Here is a 17,412-nt window from a genome sequence, read left to right as displayed (position 1 = left end):
GGGTTTTCTCTAGTTGCGGCGAGTGGGGGCTACTCTTCATCACGGGGCGCGGGCTTCTCATTGCAGTGGTTTCTCTTGTTGCGGAGCTCGGGCTCTAGGCGCACGGGCTTCGGTAGTTGTGGCATGCGGGCTCAGTAGTTGTGGCTCGCAGGCTCTAGAGCACAGGTTCAGCACAGGCTTAGTTGCTCTGCGGTATGTGGGATCTTCCCGGAGCAGGGCTTGAACCCATGTCCCCGGCATTGGCAGGTGGATCCTTAACCACTGTGCCACCAGGGAAGTCCCAAGACACAACTTTTCAGCACTTTATTTCAAGAGCAAAGAAGACAGATGTCCAAAGAGAAGGGGCCAAATACAAAGCGGTATTTGTTACATACATACAAAAGGAGAAAACCTGAAGCTACAAAGAAAACACTCAGGCACTTTAATTGAGAAAAGGTTAAATAAATTATAAATTGGCCATATAACTGAAACCACCTGTAGTTTTTTGTTTTGTTTTCTAAAGAGGCAGGCCTCTGTGTACAACAATTCAAAATACAGTATGTGAAAAAGAAAAGGGGTAGAATAGTGTATATAATATGCATCAAGACTAAAAAAACTACACATGCAGAATCTCTCTCTCATGTGCAATTAAGAAGATAAACAAGAAACGGGTAACACCACATGCCCTGTAGTGGCAAACAGGGGGTGGAGATGGAAATGAGAGAGTCATCAACATTTGTACCTTTTGGGGAAAAAAAATCATGTATTATCTATTTTCAAAAAGGATACAGCACTGAGGAAACTGTTTCAATAATCTTAAAAATTCAGGCATCAGCAAGATGGCTGAAGATAAGTGCAGGGCATATATGATTTACTATGCTTTTATTAGAAAATAAGATTTAGGGACAGGCAGTCTGATGATATTTATGGCATATGGAGAACCCAAGGAATTATATTCTAGTAGCACTAATCACTGCAAAAAGAACCCCCCACTTGTTTTTCCACAAGCTTATGACCAGCAAAGTGCAGACCTCTTTGGCTTATTGCAGAGGGGCTTACATAGCACAGCCTCAGTCGGTCGTGTCAATCATTTGAAATTTCATATCAGCCAAGGTACCAAGGTAATTTCTACTCTGCTTCCCCAGAGGCCACACCGAAAATTGTCAGTAGAAGGGAATCCTGTAAGCAGACCCTTCCAACTCTCAAGAGATCTTCATTTCCTTCATGGACAGCTCCTAACACTATTCCAGTGTACCGAGCAGCAAAATCTCTCTCTCAACACACAACCAACCTCTCTGAAGGAGCGTGGGTGTGAGAGTGTGGGTGTGTTTTGGGATGGTGAAGGCAATCAGCTGAATGATGGAGGACCCGCCCACACACAAATCATTCCAAGTATAAAAGTATACTATAAGCCTCAGTTTCTCAAATCTATAAAACCGGAGAACAATAATACCTACACTTCAAAGAATTGTTCTGAGGGAGACTCAAATGAGATGGCCACGTAACTGCGTTCTGAAAGTGACTGACTCTAAACAAAGTACTGGCTGACTTGGCCACCTTGTCACTCATTCCCAAAAAGTTATTTTTGCTTCCACAGGGCTTAGAGTCAGGCTGGCTAATTGAGCAGCTTACAGTAACTGACTATCTGGTCTTGACTTTACCCAGATAGTTTCATCTAATAAGGTCTTCATACTAAAATATTCTTAAATGAGAAATTAGAGGATACTTTTATATTAAAAATGAGAAAAATCACTATCTTTCCAAAACAAATTAAAAGGTTTTATTATTTATTATCTATTTTTCTTAGGTCTTTAAAAATTGTGTTTAATAGCAACACAGAGCAAGGCTAGTAAAAGTCCAATTAAGATGCTAAAAACAAACCCAGAGCACCATAAAATGCTGTTGAATTAAAGAAGCAGAATCAGGCTCAGCTCACACTCGCCAACAGGGGTATGCCCATTGAATACTTACAGGTCCAACAGAATGTGCTGCGTGGCAAAAATATAAAAGGGGCCTTCTTTCAAATAAGGCATAGAAGGCATTTCAAAGACGTGAACTGTGCATGAACCCTCATCTCTCCTTAAGAATAAAGCAGAAGTACTTCTGGGAACTCAACTATAGTGAGCTGGCACAAGAGAATAGAAGGCCAGTGCACACCCAGGCAGCGAACTTCATGTAGTTTAAATCCCACAAGTCCCAGCCACTTCTCCTATTTTAAAGATATCAGCCTCCTGGCCTGCCAGTGAGTCCCACACTTGGATTAAGGGACTGACACTCTCATTAAAGACAAACAGAGAATCTTATAAGGGAAACACATAAAGCCAATCAACTGCTAATAATTAAGCGTAGATTAATTTACCATAGCAGGAAGCAGAAAGCTGGGTGCTAAGGGGCAGGATACTGCATAGCTAAATGCAGTGAGGAAGAAACTAAAGAGGGAAAGAGAAGTATGAATCACTGACTGAGACCCTGTAGAAGGGAGACTTGAGCCTTAAGGAGTATTGGACAGCAAGGAGGGAGATCCCTAAAAAATGGTATGAGAACAAAAAAATAAGCCTCACTGACTTCATCATTTTTTTCCTGCATCCTTCCCATGTTGCCTGTGGTAACTGTGCTGAACGTTGTCCATACCTATCAAGTTATAATATCAGTGAGGTATAATGAAACAAGGTAAATACGTGATTCATTACGTGTAGCTTTAAATACATATGAATAACTAGAAAAGTAATTATTCTAAAGTTAAACCTTTCGTTTCTGAACATGCGCTTCTGAGTCTGACATCTCAGTAAATTTCAGTTTGTTATTTTTAAGTTACTGGTCACTAACAGCCTATAGCCAACGGTAAAGTCCCCATCAAATCACCCAACTCCACTACAACCAATTTATCAAAACATATACATTATCACTATACCTATCACTCACACAAGAACTTACCAGAATTAATAAGAACTAAACTGCTTTGAAGGAACTATCAGGAAAAAAAATCATATCTAATATTGGCAGAAGCAAAATAATAAACATTACATATTCCAAGAGACCAATCAACAGACTTCTAAGGGACCACTTAATACTACTTATTCTAGGAGGCCAGCTTATGAGTCTGCCAGTAAAGGAAATATCTCATAGAATTGTTCCAGATATGACCTAGACTTTAGTGGAAAGTGGGGCAGAACCCATTAAGGTGCTGATGTCATTGAACAGGTTTAAGAAATAAGGAATCCTCACTTTGTGTCTGTACATGTCAATGACATAGAATGTCTCTAAAACTGCAGATGAGGCTTTATCTTCTGAGACTGAAGTTCAAAAGAAGAAAAATGTAGTGGACACAATAATCCATCTGTTAAAAACACCAAAATCCTGAGGTCTGAGTGACTGCAGAGTTCTGGGGACCCCCAAGCCCATTTATGAAAAGCGCATGGTTAACATCATAATGATGAAAACTGAAAGCTTTTCCTCTAAGATCAGGAACAAGGCAAGGATGCCTGCTCTCACCACTTCCGTTTAACATAGTATTAAAAGTCCTAGCCAGAGCAAGTAGGCAAGAAAAAAATCAAAAGGCATCTAAACCAGAAAAGAAGAAGTAAAATGACCTCTGTTCATAGATGACATGATCTTATATGTAGAAAACTCTAAAGGTTACAAACACACACACACACACATACACACACAGAACTAATGAATTCAGCAAAGTTGCAGTACACAAAAGCAACATACAAAAGTCAGTGTGTTCCTATACACTAACAATGAAATCTGAAAAGGAAATTAAGAAAACAATTCCATTTACAATGGAATAAAAAAGAATAAATACTTGGGAATAAACCTTACCAAGGAGGTAAAAGACTTGTATACTGAAAATTACAAAACATTGCTGAAAGAAATTACAGAAAACACAAATACATGAAAAGACATCTCATGTTCATGGATTGGAAAACTTAACGTTGTTAATAAGATGTCCATACTACCCAAAATGATCTACAGGTTCAGTGAAATCCCTACCAAAATTCCAACGGCATTTTTTGCAGAAATAGGAAAATACACCCTAAAATTCATATGGAATCTCAAGGGACTCCAAAGAGCGAAAACAATTTTGAAAAAAAACACAGAAGAACACACTCATACTTTCCGATTTCAAAACCTACCACAAAGCTATAGTACAAAACAGTATGGTACTGGCATAAAGACAAATAGACAAATGGAATAGAACAGACAGTCCTGAAATAAACTCTTATGTATATGGTCAAATGAACTTTAGCAAGGGTGCCAAGACCACTCAGTGAAGAACTGTCTCTTCAACAAATGGTGTTAGGAAAACTGATATCCACATGTAAAGGAATGAAGCTGGACCCTTAACTTATACCATATACAAAAGTTAACCCAAAATGGATTAAAGACCTGACCATAAGACCTAAAACTATATAATTCCTAGAAGAAAACATAGGGGAAAATCTTCATGACATTGGACTTTGCAATGATTTCTTGGATATTATACCAAAAACACAGGCAACAAAAGCAAAAATAGAGAGGTAGACTACATCAAACTTAAAAACTTTTGTGCATCAAAGGACACAATCAACAGAGTGAAAGGCAACCTACAGAGTGGGAAAAGATATTTTCAAATGTATCTCATAAGGGGTTGATATCCAGAATATATAAAGAACTTCTACAACTCAACAACAAAAAAATCAAATAACCCAATTAAAAAATGGGCAAAGGACCTGAACAGACATTTCTCCAAAGATGATATATAAAATGGCTAACATGCATTGAAAAGATGCTCAACATCACTAATCATCAGAGAAATGCCCATCAATGGATGAATAAACAAACTGGTATACACACACACACACACACACACACACACACACACACACAATGGAATATTATTCAGCCTTAAAAAGGAAGGAATTCTGACACATGCTATAACATGATTGAACCTTAAGGACATTATGCTAAATGAAATATGCCAGTCACAAAAAAAGACAAACACTGTTATGATTCCATTTACATGAGGTATCTAAAATAGTCAAATTCCTAGAAACATAAAGTATAATGGTGGTTACCAGTAACTGGGGAGAGGAGAAAAAGGGTATAGAGTTTTAGATTTACAAGATGAAAAAGTTCTGGAGATCCGTTTCACAACAATGTCAATATACTCAACACTACTGAATTGTACACTTAAAAATGGTTAAAATGGTATTTTTTTTACCACATTTTTACCAAAACTGGTTAAGATGTTAATTTTACATGTCTTTTCCTTTTTTTCTTTTTTTTAAAGAAAAAGCATTAAAACATTTGTTCAGCACAAATGAGACCTGTGATCTCAGCATTTTCAATCTCACATGGAAGATGAGAAATAAACACAGAGAACCTGAGTAGGTAATGGCCTCTTATTAGGCTGCCAAAGCAAACACACTAAAAGCTTTACTAAGAAGCAAGGTAAACTACAGTTCAACTAGTATTTTCCTGAATGTGCTTCCAACTGATATGACTGATGCAATCACTTGGGAGTTCATTCTATCCCAAGGTAATTCCTCCTAACCCAAACAGGATGTCCAGATGAAGGCATTCCCCGACTACTCTTCAGACCCATAATTCCACTGGCCAGGGTAAGATTCCTATCTGTTTTGTTCTTGGGAAACACTGTTCTTTGTTAAGATATTGTATCTCTCCATGTTCTTGGTGTTAAGTGCCCTTTCTCTTACGGCGATGATAACAGATAGTAGTTTGGGTTGGCATACATGTGTGCATGCAAGTGTGTATTTTGTTTGTTTGTTTTTGTTTTTTTTGCGGTACGCGGGCCTCTCACTGCTGTGGCCTCTCCCGTTACGGAGCACAGGCTCCGGACGCGCAGGCTCAGCGGCCATGGCTCACAGGCCCAGCCGCTCCGCGGCATGTGGGATCTTCCCGGACCGGGGCACGAACCCGTGTCCCCTGCATCGGCGCATCGGCAGGCGGACTCTCAACCACTGCGCCACCAGGGAAGTCCTGCAAGTGTGTATTTTATAGATCTATGAAATTAAAAAAAAAAAATCTGGGAACCACTGTTGTAGATAAAGTCCTCTTGGACCAAAGCTTTGGAGAGTCTTTTAACCTTATGAATCTATGATTCTAAAGGTCACAGTCCTCAGGACTTCCCTGGTGGCACAGTGGATAAGACTCCATGCTCCCAATGCAGGGGACCCGGGTTTGATCCCTCGTCAGGGAACCAGATCCCACATGCATGCTGCAACTAAGAGTTTGCATGCTGCAACTAAGAAGCCCATGTGCCACAACTAAGGAGCCCACGAGCCGCAAATAAGGAGTCTGCCTGCTGCAACTAAGACCTGGCTCAACCAAATAAATAGATAAATATTTTTAAAAAATAAAAATATATGTCACAGTCCTCTAGAGAAGGGTTTCTCATGGTAATTGCCAACATTGGTGTTGGCTCTTGGCTACAGTTTTCTTTTGCATAGCATTATTTCCTTATTAAAAGTACTTTTATTATTTTATTTTCTGCTTCTTATAACTGTGTAAAATAGTTATGGTACATATTTTTAATGTGTCATTTACAAATAAACTGAGAGGCAGTATAGCATAGTGTGATTAAAAGTTCAAGCCAAGCTGCTGGGTTTGGACTTCTAGCTCTGTCCTTATTAGTTATATATGGTCTTGGAAAAACAATCTCTCTGGGCCTCAGTTTCCTTATCTGTAATATGGGGACAATAATAGTTTTTACCTCATAGCGTTGTTGTGAAAATTAAATGAGTTAACGTATGTAAAACGCTTAGAGCAATGCCCGGCACAAGTCAGAGCTCAAGAAATGATAGTCATTATGTAAAGTGATCCTGTGACTTGCTCCACATCACACACTGACACTGCCAACAAAGTTAGGATTATGACGAGGATTATGCTCTCTGCTGAGATCCTTCAACCTGACCCACACAAACTCTTCTTCCCATTGGTCCAATATTATAAAGGTAATGTACAGGTATTTTGGGGCAAATTATTGCTCTGGGCTCTTCTCAGTCACCTTACATTAGGTTCCTGGGCCCAATTCAACATGTGTGCGTATGGAGGCTTCCCCACACCAACAGGCAATTCCTGGACGCCATCAGGGTGCCTCAGAATTCAACTCAATTCTGACACTACCCAGAGATAGAATCAGATTCCACAGGCTCAGTCCTACAAAACCACCTCCGCTTCAGACACCAGTCGCAAGCCCAGTTTGTTAACTGTGCGTCTGACCAACTGGCTATAAACTAGAGGTTCCCATGACTCCCCCTTTGGGTTCAATTAATTTGCTAGAATGGCTCACAGAACTTAGGAAAACCTGTTTACTAACTAGATTACCAATTTATCACAAAGAATATGAATCAACAACCAGACAAAGAGATACATAGGGTGAACTCCCGAACAAAGGGACCTCTGTTCCCATGGAGCTGGCGGCCCAGCACAGTGGCACATGGAAGCATTCTGGTTCCCCAGCGTGGAAGCTCTCTGAACCTCATCCTTTTGGGTTTTCATGGAGGCTTCATTACATAGGCACAGTTGATTAAATCATTGACCACTGGGGGTTGATTCAACCTCCAGCCCTATTCCCAACCCCAGAGGTCAGGGGGCAAAACTGAAAGTTCCCACCCTCTAATCACATGGTTGACTTCATTGGCAACCAGCTCCCATCCTTAGGTGCTTTCCAAAAGTCACCTCATAAACATAACCAAGGACACCTTTATCATTCAGTACTTAGGAAAGTCCATGGGTTTTGGAGGCTGTGAGCCAGGAACTGTGGACAAAGGCCAGATATATATGAGAAATATATTTTGGTCATCTGAATGATCAAATATTATTTCTTATAAAACACAATATGGCACACCTCTACAAGCAGAATCCGACTGTTGAGTCCCTCACAATCTGACCCTGCCATTTCAATGCTGCAGGTTTGTTTACAATCGAAAACTGTCTTCTTTCAGACATTTTTCAGATGGAAAACGTTTGCACAACTCGAAACTTGACGCACTTAACGCTTTAAGAACTTGTAATATTAATAAGCTCTACCACTTTCAGTAGCCTCTCTCTCAAGCATGCTTTCTGAAATGCTCAGCTTTGCATTCCCAAGTAGCTGCTGTGTGATGAGCTAAACAGAGATAACCCAAGCAGAATAGGAAAAAGAAACACTTTGAAGACACACTAAAGCAAGACTTAAAATGATACAGCACCACTGGGGACTCAGAGAAATCACAGCAGCAGATAAACCTAGGGAGCATTGATGAGCACCTGGAGTATTTCTTTCTGAAGAGAGGATGGCAGGTGCACACAGTGCCAAACTCAGCACATGGAGGCTGCAGCTGCAAATCACAGGCCAGCGTGCACAGCTGGTGGGGACCCGCTGGCTAGATGGTAATTATTGGTCAGTCATCTTCAGCTACAAAGGCTAAGGTGTAGCTCATTACATCTGTATTCTTCAACCGGTTATTTATCTCGGTGCTAAGGTGACAGTTAGCCTAGAGGCATGTTTACCCATCTGCCTAAAAAATAAAAATAGAAAGAATCATACACAAAGGGCTTAATAAAATTTGTATTGAGTCCTATGATAGATTGTCTCTTCTCAATCATCTTTGTACCTTACCATAGAAAAGTCCCTTAAAATCTGAGAGCAAAGTTAGATAAGTTTTTATGAAGTCTGAAAGTAGGGGCTGGTCTTTTTGTTTGTTTGCTTTTACCCTGAGCAGCCACTCTTCCTCGATAGGGCCATGTGCTTCGGGAGAAGCACTAGGTCCAGCGGTGGGTCCTGTGAGGTCTCAGCCAGTTTGTGCACGGCACCCCCTGGCAATGGTCACAAGCCCAGCAGTGGGCATGTGGCCTAGGCTTGCCAATCAAATCGAAGGGAAGGGATAATCCATGTGTAGGGGAGAGGTATTATCTTAGTGTTGGCATCTATTGGTTATCTTTTCCCCATTAGTTGAGTTTTCCTGTAGGTTGAATCATTTTGTACTGTATCCTGCACATTTTTAATATTACAAGATTATGAGTCTTGCTTAAATCCTAAGGAAAATGTTAATATTTGTTTTGGCCAGCAATCAACCTGGTTGGATTCAAATCACAAGTCCCAACCAACCCTTCTGTGAGGTATGGTTTAAGTATCAGTTCCACAGTCAAGCCTTTGCAGAGGTATTAGGATCTGTCTGGCATGAGTGCTACCCAGTGGCCAGTCTAGGCCCCGGACAGAGATTTATCTCATAGTCGATTCTAATAGTTTTTGGTATGCTGTTCAGGATCAGATCCATGCATGTGGCTCTCTGCTGTTGTCATTGCCAGCACCAACATCACAAGATTGCCTGGCAGCTGGGGTCTGAGAGAAGAGAGGGAAATTTTTTAAAGGAGGAAGTTTCTATCCCTCTTTCTCTGAGTGTTAGAAGAGTGTTCTCCTCTCCCACTCAAGTCAAAACTGGAGGGTTTCTCCTGGAGCTCTCTCTGTCCATGCCTGGTGCCCACATCCAGGTGTGGGCTACACTCCGTCCAGGCCAGGGGACACTAATGGCGGTACTTCAAATCCTGGTCTTCTCTAATCCACCTGCTACTATTGACTTTCAGAGTCCTCAAATTGCTGTTCCACGAGTTCTAACCAGGTTTTTAGCTGCATTCAGTGGGAGACACTTGGCCAAGTGTGCTTACTCTGTCTTATGCAGAAATGGAGCTCTCCAGAGGTAAATATTTTTGAACGTAGTAGTCATGTATGATTATAATTGTGTCTTATAGAAGAATAGAAAATCCATAACTCCATCGATATTTTTTAGGGTGAGATTCAAGTAGGCTTTTAGGTTAAAAAAAACAGTAATCTGGTTCACAGAAAAATATTAAGTAACTCTACAGGTGTTACTGGAATGTGGTAAAAATCATGCAGTGGTATACAAATGTCAGAAGTTTGAGAAATACTTATCTACAGGATAGAAGCCACTTTATTTTTAGAACTACTTCTACATAGTTCTATTTTTATAATAGCATTATTATTTTTAATTATAAATAAATATAAACTACATATGAACCTGCTTATATTATTTGTTTTATTAACTGACCTTATAGTTTTGTCCTTCCGGCTATTAATAGTCTACAGAATCCTGGGAAAGAACAAAGAAGGTCATTCAGGGACCTGTAAACAAAGCCTTCCTAGGGAAGATGGGTCTGAGGGATTCCCAAAGGACAGAAGGTAGAAGGGAGTGTTACACACAGATTAGGCAGTAAATGAAGAAGGCATGGATTCAGAAGTTACCTTCTTCTTTTAGAAGTTTGCTGAGGGAGCAGGTGTTGCTCCTAGCCTGGGTTTGGGCCCCAGGCCTCTTAGCCTGGATCTTTGTACCTGAGCCCACCTGGCCAATGCTGTGGCCACCAGGATGTCTGGGCAATTCATGGGCATCAGAGAGGGCCATGGTGACAGATGACAGCAAGGAGCCATGCAATCTACCGCAACTCTTTCACAGCTTGACTGTACATTAATTCAACCTCCCTAACAAAGTCTTCCAAAATATGAATGGACTCTCCTGAGACCACATTCTCCTTCACTAATGTTTTACTTGACAAGGTCCTGCTAAGTGTTATCAGAAAATCTACCCAGTTTCACTATTACTATGACATCTGAGGCTGAAGAAAGTGATGAAACTGTCTAGACTATCCTCAAGTTTACATACAGTGAAAAGTACCCAGATGAGGCATCCCTCTAGGAAATATTCTCCCAGAAAAATCTAGAAGATAATGATGTCTCAGACATTGAAAAGAATTATTAGCATTACAGGCAGAAGAAAACCTTGGTATAGTGATGATCTCTACTTTAGTGACAGCTGTGCAAGAAAAATCAAATGAAATGGCAGATCAAATAAAAACTATAAGAGAAGAAAAAAAGAAACAAAAAGAAAAAGAAGCAGAAGCAGCTGAAAAGCAATTATTTCATGGCACTCCTGTTACAATTGAGAATTCCTTAAGCTGGAAGGCCAAGTTTGATGTAGAACTCTTGGAAATTAAAAATGTTAAAATAATCTTTAGGGACAATTTTTGGCCATTCACATTTTGCATGTCAGTTTCTTTTCCCGTTAATATTCTAATGGTATTCCCAGTCGTCTGCGTTTGGAAATGGCTGAAGTTGTGAGTGATACGAGAGACACCCAGCCGCTGAGCAGGAGTCTGATGGCCACATTTGTTAACCTTCCAGCCATTATTAAATGACTCAATCTAATGAGCCAAGTAATCTCTTCCTGTATAAAAGTCTATTAAACAAATTATAGGGTCTTGGGTGCAACTCACCAGCCAATGAAAATCTCATGCATATATGAACATTTTTCTTCAAATAATAAAAAACAATTAGAATAAATTTAACATCAGTTGGTATTGAATTGTTTTAAAAGTTAAAATTTTTGACAAAAGTGGCACTAACTTTGAAAACAAAATAAGATTAAAACAACCACAACAAGGATAACTGGATAGGCCCACCTTTATTGCTATATTGGGGTTCCAGGTAAGATTTGAAAAATCCCAGACCATTTGGTGCCCTTAAAAAAAAAAAAATCACAAAACGTCAAGCAGTTCCCACTCTATCCTCAGCACTTAGCCATTGAGAGACAGCAGTCAGTGTTCAAGCTCCACAGCAGCTACGCTACCATGAACTCTGAGACTCCCCTGAAGAGGGAGCTGTGACTATGGCAAAAGACTCAAAGGCTGGGATGGAAGCTCTGTGAGGGTAGAGGTTTTTTTGCTTTCATTTTGTTCACTGACTTATTTCCAGCCCTAGCCCCTAGAACAGGATTGGAACATCATAGATGCTCAATTAATATTGAAAAATAAAAGGCTGTCCTGAAAGGTCCTTTTGGTCCTCCCAAAGTTGGGAGCAACCGATACAAAGAACATTCTGAATTTGGTATATATCAGTGGGGTCACTGATTGGCAAGGTTGGACAGTCTTCCTCCTTAAAATCAAACCCTCCTTTCACCTTTAAATGCATATTTCCATAGCTCCTTATAATCTGGAACATACCCTCTAGCACAATTAAGAAAAAGGAACAGAATATTCACTTTTCTAGACTGGGAGACACAGCCGCAACCAATCAGGATGTCACTAGAACCTACAAGGGGGCGCTGTGTGGCAGGCACAGTCCGCCCAGTCACTAGAGAGAGCACCGTGACTTTCTGGCCCACGTTGGGGTCATTGTAATGTTCTAACGTAGAGATAAACCTCAGTAATTCTCATTGTAAATCTAATGAGAAGAGTGGCCTTATTTTACATTTTTACAAATCTTTTTAGTGTCTGGAATAAGGAAGAGAGTCTGAATTCAGTTGATTGTACATCATGAAGTCTTTGGAAAACTCCACCTCATACTCATACACAAGTATGTTTTAATATTGTTATGAAAATAGCTTTGACTCCCAAAAGGGTCTCAGGGGTTCCTGGGCCACAATTTAAGACATTGTTGTAAAAGACTTTGCCTTCCAATGTGGGTTCCATCCCTGGTCGGGGAGCTAAGTTCCCACATGCCTCACGGCCAACTCATGGTCAAAAAACCAAAACATAAAACAGAAGCAGTACTGTAATAAATTCAAAAAAGACTTTAAAAATGTTTCACATCAAAAAAAAAGATACGTACACTAAGAGTACACTAATGTTCATAACTCTGATGCACATTCAGAAGGGATTCTCAAACAAGGAAAGAGAGTTCAAGAAGATGGAGAGAGGAAAACATAACTACCTGTAGCCACACTTTACAGTAAAGCCAAAACATTTTATCAGCATACTCGCTGTTACTTTAAATGATGCTTACTCTTTGTACTTTACCATATTTCAACAGGAAATGAACTGTTATTTGAAGAAAAGAAAAGCCAGTATTTCTCTCTGACAAGACAAACCCCAGAACAAAAACCATGCAGTATAACTCCTTCCAGTTGCTATATAAATGTCGATTGTTAATTTACATTTACTTTTTAGACCATCACTTGTGACATTCTAATTATAAGACCTGTAAGTCACCTTTCTCCTGCCTTTTCTTCTCTTCAACAACTTCCTGCTGACTGTCATTCAAACCAATCAGTTCCAACCTGCTGCACAGTTCAGTCTTCTGTCTGCATGTTTCTACCAATAGAAATTAAATGGTAATCTACAAATCAACTCAGTTCTAAAGATGTACTGTTCCTTAGCTAGATTCAGGTGATTTCTATCTACTACAAACAATTCATAAAGATGTAAAACAGTTGTATTCATTTAAGTACAGTGAAGAAAAAAATAATTATTTATGAATCTCACATCATCTCACATCATTATTTTTCCCAAATTTAAGAAGACACACGATTTCAAATTTTCCTTTCCACAAGCAAGCAGAAACAGTATTATGGTGACTTTTTCAGGCAATATTTGGCTTTATTATCTTATTATTTAAATCCACACCCACCTTAGCAAACCTAAGTTTACTACTAGGCCAGCACCCCACTGATCAACAGCACATGCTCTGGAGCAGAGGACCTGGGTTTGAATCCTGAAGCTGCACTTGCAACGTGACTGAGCAAGTTACTTAATCTGTGCCTCACTTTTCTCAGCTTTTAAAATGAAGATAATAACAGCATCTGCCTCATAAGTGGATGACAGGATTAAATGAGATAATGAATAAATGAGTAAAGCACTTAAAACTCTGCCTAACACATAATAAATAGTCAATGTTAACTTCTGTTTTTGTATATTTGTCTTCTAAAATAGTCACAGCAGGGACTTCCCTGGTGGTCCAGTGGTTATGAACCCACCTTCCAATGCAGGGGACGCAGGTTTGATCCCTGGTCAGAGTACTAAGATCCTACATGCCGCGGGGCAACTAAGCCCGTGTGCTGCAACTACAGAGCCCATGCGCTCTGAAGCCAGTGCACCACAACTAGAGAGAAGCCCGTGCACTGCAACAAAGAGCCCGTATGCCACAACGAAAGATCCCGCATGTTGCAACTAAGACCTGATGCAACCAAAAACGAATAAATGAATTTTTTTTAAAAAAAGAAAGAAAAAAACGTCACAGCAGACAGAATAGTCCATAATAAAGAGCCCCAGAACAATACAGGAGGAAAATATTAAAAAGAGATGGCTGTTTTAGCGTCCTTCCTTTTTTTGAAAAATAAATAAATTGGGGCTTCCCTGGTGGTGCAGTGGTTGAGAGTCTGCCTGCCGATGCAGGGGACACGGGTTTGTGCTCCGGTCCAGGAGGATCCCACATGCCGCAGAGCGACTGGGCCCGTGAGCCATGGCCGCTGAGCCTGCACGTCCGGAGCCTGTGCTCCGCAATGGGAGAGGCCACAACAGTGAGGGGCCCGCATACCGCAAAAAAAATAAAAAAATAAAATAAAATATTTATTTATGTCTGTGTTGGGTAGTTACTGTACACAGGCTTTCTCTAGTTGCAGTGAGCGGGGGCTACTCTTCATTGCGCGTGGGCTTCTCATTGTGGTGGCTTCTCTTGTTGTGGAGCATGGGTTCTAGGTGCACGGGCTTCAGTAGTTGTGGCACGCAGGTTCAGTAGTTGTGGCTCTCGGGCTTAGTTGTTCCGTGGCATGTGGGATCCTCCTGGACCAGGGCTCGAAACCACGTCCCCTGCATTGGCAGGCGGATTCTTAACCACTGAGCCACCAGGGAAGTCCCCTTCCTTCTTAAAGTAGGTAGTTGTCTGTATTACCTAAGAAAGTGCTGACAAGTCATAGAAAAGATAGCAAAGACATTTTCAAAACTATTATGATTCTATGAAGGAAGAAAAAAAGAAACTCAAGAAGACTTGTCCTTCAAAATAAAGGAATCTTTACAGAAAATGTGACATCACTATCTAGAAACAAGAGAATTGTGCATCCTTTTTGACATAGATATACTTTTATGGGTAAGATGAAACTATCATAGTCCAAAGACAGCTGTTTATTCATACATACCTATAAGCATCATTTACACCGTAAGATATGTAGTAAGAGTTGAAGGTGTATAACACTATTCTCACACATAGTCTAGCAGCATACTCTGAGAGAAATGAAACTCAAAGCCAAAAAGAAAACATTCATGAAAAAATTTAAAAATCCTTGCCATCAGGGTTGACCTTATTCAAAATGGTTTAACTCTTGCAGTGTATCAGAAAAAAATTTCATCTGTGGAAGGCTGGTACATAAAAATGCTAACTGGGATACATAAGAAAATTATAGCTAACATTTACTGAACACTCACTATGCTCTGGGCATTATTCCAAGTTTTTATATAGATTAATTAATCTTCAACATCACTATGACATAGGCATTTTATTGTCCCCACTTATACCCAAGGAATTGAGGCACAGAGAAATTAACCTGCCCAAACGTCAAGTTAATAATGGCTAGTCAGGGACTTCCCTGGTGGCACAGTGGTTAAGAATCCGCCTGCCAATGCAGGGGACACAGGTTCGATCCCTGGTCCGGGAAGATTCCACATGCCGCGGAGCAACTAAGTCTTTGCGCCACAACTACTGAGCCTGCGCTCTAGAGCCCACGAGCCACAACTACTGAGCCCACGTGCCACAATTACTGAAGCCTGCTTGCCTAGAGCCCGTGCTCTGCAACAAGAGAAGCCACCGCAATGAGAAGCCCGTGCACTGCAACGAAGAGTAGCTCCCACTCGCTGCAACTAGAGAAAGCCCACGCACGCAGCAACGAAGACCCAATGCAGCCAAAAATAAATAAATATATTAAAAAAAGAAAAAAATAATGCCTAGTCAAAAACAGTCTGGCTCCTAAGCCCAAGTTTTTAACCAGCAGGCAAAGAAGAAGACATAACATACACTTATATTATCTGGGAGGGGCGGCTAAGTTTCAGATAGGCTTTGGTTATCTATAATGTTTGAATTATTGACAATAAGCATGTATGGACTTATGTAATTTAAAATTTTTATATCTCGTAAATTTAGTTACACCTTTTATTGGATTTTCTGTGGAATTCTATTTGATTATCACCTGACACACAATCTGCACTTGGTTAAATGAACAGGATCCCCAGGGTGAGCCTAACATCACAGCAGCTGGCAATATCTGGAGAGCGAGAAGGGGTTGCTAACACTCTTGAGAGGTCATGACAGACACAGTCTCTATCCAACCACCAGTAAGCTTCAAGACGTACCCTAGACTTGTTTCAGTATAGGTGCTGGTCTCCAGGTCCCATCTTTTTCTTCAAATATAGCTGTGTCCCCTCTTAGCTTAAGTAATTCACAGCCCTCAGAAATTCACAAGGGTAAGAAAGGTGGTGAAAGCTCAGAATGGCAGTAAAACAAAGATAGTGACTGATCACTGATCACTCACTCTAATAGTATACCAACCTTGGCCACCTATTACAGACTGGTCATACATAATACTATCGTGAATAGTTTTCATGAATAACTTTTTATTATAGTTTTATTTCTTACTCATTAAACAAGTTTTTTCCATCTTCTTCCATATTATTCCACAGTCATTGGTTAGGTTTCCTCTTCTCTATTACCTACAGTGGAAAAAAAATCTGTAAGGTCGGGCTGATATATAGTAAGAGAAAAGCAATTTCATGAATTTTATTTATAAATTCTAAAACAGGATCAGTGTATTACAATGCCATTTAGTGAAATCCCCACAAGTCCTCAAAATTGAGGTAAAAGAGTAAAAAAAAAAATAGCTGTGATCTTTTTTTCAGCTAAGAGCAACCAGACAGTCATTTATGAAGAGGCTGATGGAAGTACGAAAGGTTTACTTCCTGAGAAATGCACTTCTGCATTTGTTTTAGGTTTTAAAGATTATACACTGTCTTTGCATATAACTTGAAACTGTCAGAAAAACCAAAACAAATTCATGGCAACAAAAATAATTGTGTTTCAAAAGCCAAAATTCTTTTTGTATAAATGAAATATGTTAATAATGAAAGATGCCAGGAGGTGACATCTTTGTGTTAGACGGGTTCATGACTTTTAGGTAAGCAGCATGCATTCTATACGCAAGGACACTGCATTAGTCAAAGTTATCTAGAATGTAGAATTTGGACAAATTACATGTATAATCAATTTTTAGGTTTCTGACACTTTATTGAGGAGGCAGGACTCAATAAGCTTGAGATTAATACACCGTCTGCCACCATGTAACAAGATGAAAAACTCTCTATTTTGCTATCCTAATAACTAACACAAGAATTCCTCTTAGAAGAAGCCTTCTTTGTGAAAATATGTTCCCTCATAGGGTCCCCCACCACTCACGTTCCCTTGGGGTGGACGGTTCCCTGCAGAATGCCTGTCAAGATCCCAGAATGACTGTCAAGAAAGGGAAATTGCTTTACACTAGACAAGGGGAAGAACTTGTTATTTTATTTCTGAAACAGAGAAGGATGATGAGGAGAGGGAAAGGAAGAGGAGAAAAGAATAGTTAGCACAGTGGAGCAAAGCTGGGGTTACGTGGGGGTGAAGTTCTCCAGTCAAGG

General features: G+C 40.1%; 2 protein-coding genes and 1 long non-coding RNA gene across 3 annotated transcripts in view; 1 reads left to right on the top strand and 2 right to left on the bottom strand.

Annotated features, from left to right (window-relative positions):
- USP49 (ubiquitin specific peptidase 49) overlaps positions 1 to 16,454 on the bottom strand; it is a 41,234-nt gene extending 24,780 nt beyond the window's left edge. The window contains exon 1 of the mRNA XM_067752979.1: positions 16,379 to 16,454. The gene's annotated coding sequence lies outside the window, so the exon portion shown is untranslated. The remainder of the gene's footprint in view (positions 1 to 16,378) is intronic.
- LOC137231999 (uncharacterized) lies at positions 9,334 to 14,169 on the top strand. The gene is made up of 3 exons (XR_010946833.1): positions 9,334 to 9,665; positions 12,247 to 12,331; positions 12,788 to 14,169. It is a non-coding gene; the product is annotated as an uncharacterized lncRNA (long non-coding RNA).
- Positions 16,379 to 17,412, bottom strand: part of MED20 (mediator complex subunit 20) — a 43,183-nt gene continuing 42,149 nt past the window's right edge. The window contains exon 5 of the transcript XR_010946832.1: positions 16,379 to 16,452. The gene's annotated coding sequence lies outside the window, so the exon portion shown is untranslated. The remainder of the gene's footprint in view (positions 16,453 to 17,412) is intronic.

Source organism: Pseudorca crassidens, chromosome 10 (genome assembly GCF_039906515.1).
Source record: "Pseudorca crassidens isolate mPseCra1 chromosome 10, mPseCra1.hap1, whole genome shotgun sequence".
Lineage (NCBI taxonomy): Eukaryota > Metazoa > Chordata > Mammalia > Artiodactyla > Delphinidae > Pseudorca > Pseudorca crassidens.
The sequence above is the reverse complement of the archived record's forward strand: the minus strand, read 5'-3'. Positions and strand labels throughout refer to the sequence as shown.